Source organism: Suricata suricatta, chromosome 10 (genome assembly GCF_006229205.1).
Source record: "Suricata suricatta isolate VVHF042 chromosome 10, meerkat_22Aug2017_6uvM2_HiC, whole genome shotgun sequence".
Classification (NCBI taxonomy): Eukaryota; Metazoa; Chordata; class Mammalia; order Carnivora; family Herpestidae; genus Suricata; species Suricata suricatta.
Window position 1 is genome coordinate 124,504,743 of NC_043709.1, and position 4,393 is coordinate 124,509,135.

The following is a 4,393-nucleotide window of genomic DNA, read 5'->3' on the forward strand; positions in this document are numbered from 1 at the left end:
TGCATCTATTGAAATGATCATGATTTTATTTTCTCTTTTATGATGTATCACATTGATTTGCAAATATCGAACCATCTGCAAACCAGGGATAAATCCTATTTGATTATGGTGAATGATGTTTTAAAATATTTATTTTTGAGAGAGAGACCACAAGCAGGGGAGGGACAGAGAGAAAGAGAAACAGAACCTGAAAGAAGCTCCAGGGTCCGAGCTGTCAACAGAACCTGACATGGGGGTCAAGCCCACAAACCATGATACTATAACCTGAGCTGCTGTTGGGACACTTAACTGACTGAGCCACCCACATGGCCCTGGGGAATGAGTTTTTAATGTATTTTTGGATTCAGTTTGTGAGTATTTTGTTGAGGATTTTTGCATCTGTGTTCATCAGAGATATTGGCCTATAAGTCTCTTTGTGGTTTCTTTATCCGGTTTTGGTTATTGGGGTAATGCTGGGATCGTAAAATGATTTTGGCAGTTTTCCTTCATTTTCTCTTTTTTTTTTTGGAACAATTTGAAAAGAACAAGTATTAATTTTTTTTTTTTTTTTTTTTTTTGGTATTAACTCCTCTTTAAATGATTGGTAGAATTCACCTCTGAAGCCATCTGGTCCTAGACTTGTGTTTGTTGAGTTTTTTGATTACTGATTCAATTTCTTTGCTGGTTATCGATTTTTTTTCAAATTTTCTATTTCTTCCTGTTTCAGTTTGGTAATTTGATGTTTCTAGGGATTTATCCATTTCTTCTAAATTGTCCAATTTGTTGGCATATAGTTTATTCATAATAATTCTCTCATGAATGTTTGTATTTCTGTGGTGTTGGTTGTTATTTCTACTCTCTTATTTGTGATTTTATTTATTTGGGTCTTTTCTATTTTCTTGTTGATATCTCTGGCTAAAGCCTTTATCAATTTTATTAATTTTTTCAAAGAACAAGCTCTGAATTTCATTGATCTGTTCCAGTTTTATCTGTTTTTTTTGTTGTTGTTTGTTTGTTGGTTTCTGTATCACTTTTTTCTGCTTTAATCTTTTTTTTTAAAATTTTATGTTGAGAGAGAGCACACACAAGTAGGGGAGGGGCAGAGAGGAAGGGGAAAATCCCAGACAGGTTCCACGCTGCCGGCACAGAGCCCAATTCAGGGCTCAGTCTCACAACTGTGACATCATGACCTGAGCCAAATCGAGAGTCAGACACTTAACCTGTTAAGCCACCCAGGCACCCCCTGGTCTGATCGTTATTACTTCCTTTCTTCTGCTGGGTTCAGGCTTCACTTGTTGCTCTTTATCTTGCTCCTGTAGGTGTAAGGTTAGGTTACTTGAGATTTTTTCTTGCTTCTTGATGTAGGCTGCTTTCTATTGCTACATACTCCCTCGCAGAACCACTTTTGCTGCATCTCACGGGTTTTGGATCATTGTTTGTTCATTTCCATTTGTATACATGTATTTTTTCATTTCTTCTTCTACCTTCTGGTTAATCCATTCGATGTAGTAGCATGTTATCAAACCTCCATGTATTTGTGGTCTTTTCAGATTTTATTTTCTTGTGGTTGACTTCTGTTTTCATAGCATTTTATTCAGAGAAGGTGTGTGGTGTGACTTCCATCTTTTAAAAATAATTATGGCCTATTTTATGCTTGTGATCTATTCTGGAGAATATTCCATGTACACTTGAAAACAATGTGTATTCTGTTTTAGGATGGAATGTTCTGAATATATCTCTTAAGTCGATCTGGTCCATTATGTCATTCAAAGCCACTGTTTCTTTGGTGATCTTCTGTTAAGATGTGTGTTTTTTTTGGTGATTTTTGTTAAGATCTGTTGATGTATATGGGGTGTTAAAGTACTCTATCACTGTGTTATTATCAATTAGTTCCTTTATGTTTTTTGTTATTGTTTAATGTACTTGAGTGCTCTCTCGTTGGGTGCATAAATATTTACAATTGTGAGATCTTCCTATTCAATTGTACCCTTTAGGGGCCACTGGGTGGCTCAGTCAGTTAAGCGGCTGACTTTGGCTCAGGTCATAATCTTGCAGTTTGTGAGTTCGGGCCCCATGTAGGGCTCTATGCTGATAGCTCAGAGCTTGAAGCCTGCTTCAGATTGTGTGTCTCCATCTCTCTCGGCCCCTCCCTTGCTTACACTCTTCGTTCTGTCCCTCAAAAATAAATAAACATTTAAAATAAATAAATAGTCCCCTTTATTATGATACAGTAGCCTTCTTTAGTTCTTGCTACAGTCTTTGTTTTTGTTTAAGTTTATTTATTTATTTTGAGAGAGAGAGTGGGAAAGGGACAGAGAGAGAGGGAGAGAGAAAATTCCAAGAAGGTTACACGCTGTCAGCATGGAGCCCAACATGGGGCTTGAACCCACAAGCCTGAGTCAAAACCTAGTCGGCCGCTCAAATGACTGGCGCACCCAGGTGTCCCACAGTCTTTGTTTTAAAGACTATTTTTTCTCATAAAAGTATTGCTACTTTTTCTTTTGACATGATAAATTTTTCTTCACCCCCCCCTTTGTTTTTAATATAACTTATTGTCAAATTGGCTAACATACAGTGTGTACAGTGTGTTCATGGTTTTGGGGGTAGATTCCCATGGTTCATCCCTTACATACAACACCCAAGTGGTCATCCCAACAAGTGCCCTCCTCAATGCCCACTACCCACTTTCCCCTCTCCCCCACCCACCCATCAACCACCAATTTGTTCTCTGCACTCAAGAGTCTCCTGTGGTTTGCCTCCCACCCTCTCTGTTTGTAACTAGTTTTTTTCCTTCCCCTATGGTCTTCTGTGATGTTTCCTAAGATCCACATATGAGTGAAAACGTTTGGTATCTGTCTTTCTCGGCTTATATCACTTAGCATAATACCTTCCAGTTCCATGCACATTGCTGAAAGTGGCATGATTTCATTCTTTCTCGTTGTCAAGTAGTAATCCATTGTGTATATAAACCACATCTCCTTTATCCATTCATCAGTTGATGCGCATTTAGGTGCTTTCCATAATTTGGCTATTGCTGCATTTGTTGCTATAAACATTGGGGTACATATGCCCCTAGCAATCAGTACTCCTGTATCCTTTGCATAAATTCCTAGTAGTGCTGTTGGTGGGTCCTAGGGTAGTTCTATTTTTAAATTCTTTCAGGAACCTCCACACTGTTTTCCACAATGGCTGCGGCAGTCTGCATTCCCGTCAACAGTGCAAGCATCCCCTCACTTTCAATCCGTAGGTGTCTTGAGGTCTAAAATGAATCTTATATCGGCAGCATATAGATAGGTCATTTATATTGCTTCTCGGCCTTTTGGCTAAGATCAAGTGTAGATAGGTCATTTGTTTTTTTAATTCATCCTGTTACCCTATGTTTTTTGACTGGAGTGTTTAGTCCATTACATCCAAAGTAATTATTGACACCTATGTATTTATTGTCATTTTACTACTTGTTGCGTGGTTGTTTCTGGAGATGTTCTCTAATCCTTTCTTGTCTTTCTCTCTTTGATGTTTCTCTAATTTGCTTTAATGATATATTTGGATTTCTTTCTCTTTACTCTTTGCATGTTTATTAGTGGGTTTTGGTACATAGTAAGCATTAATTTGTAGATCACCTCTTCTGCGTGCAGCAGTCTATATTAAGTTGTTGGTCATTTAGGTGAGGACCCATGTTTTTCCTCCTCCCCATGTTTTAGATAAGGTATTATATCTTATATCCTTTTTTTGTGTGTTAGTTCCTTGATAGATTTCTTTTAATAGAAATACTCATGTTTCCTGCTTTTATGTTTCCTGCTCTTATACTGCCACTTTTGATCTCTCCTTTCCACTCAAAGTGTCCCCTGTGATATTTCTTAAAGGCTGATTTAGTGGTCACAAACTCCTTTCATTACTGATTGTCCGAGAAATTCTCTCTTTCCTTCTATTCTGAATGATAGCCTTGTTGGATAGAGTATTTTGGCTGCAGAGTTTTCTCATTCAGCACTTTGAATATATCAGGCATTTCCTTCTGCCTTGCAAGGTTTCTGTTGAAAAATCTCCTGCTAGCCTTATGGGTTTTCCCTTGGAAGTTAATGACGTGTTTTGTTGCTTTTAAGAGTTTTAGCAGTGGGGCGCCTGAGTGGCTCAGTCGGGTAAGCATCTGACTCTTGATCTCAGCTTAAGTCATGAGCTCACAGTTTATGGGTTCAAGCTCCCCATTGGGCTCTGCACTGACAACATGGAGGCTGCTTGGGATTCTTTCTCTCTCTCTCTCAAAAATAAACACTACAATTAAGAAAAAAAGATTTTAGCAGCATATTTTGCAAGTTTAATTACAAGATGTCTTGGTGTTGATGTTGATGGAAGTTTTCTGTGCCTTCTGAATCTGTATGTCTATTTTCTTCCCCACATTAGGAAAACTTTCAGCAAT

General features: G+C 38.1%; 1 pseudogene; it reads left to right on the top strand.

Annotated features, from left to right (window-relative positions):
* The first annotated feature begins 3,282 nt into the window (after positions 1-3,282).
* LOC115305770 lies at positions 3,283-3,357 on the top strand (annotated as a pseudogene).
* The last annotated feature ends 1,036 nt before the right edge of the window (positions 3,358-4,393 follow it).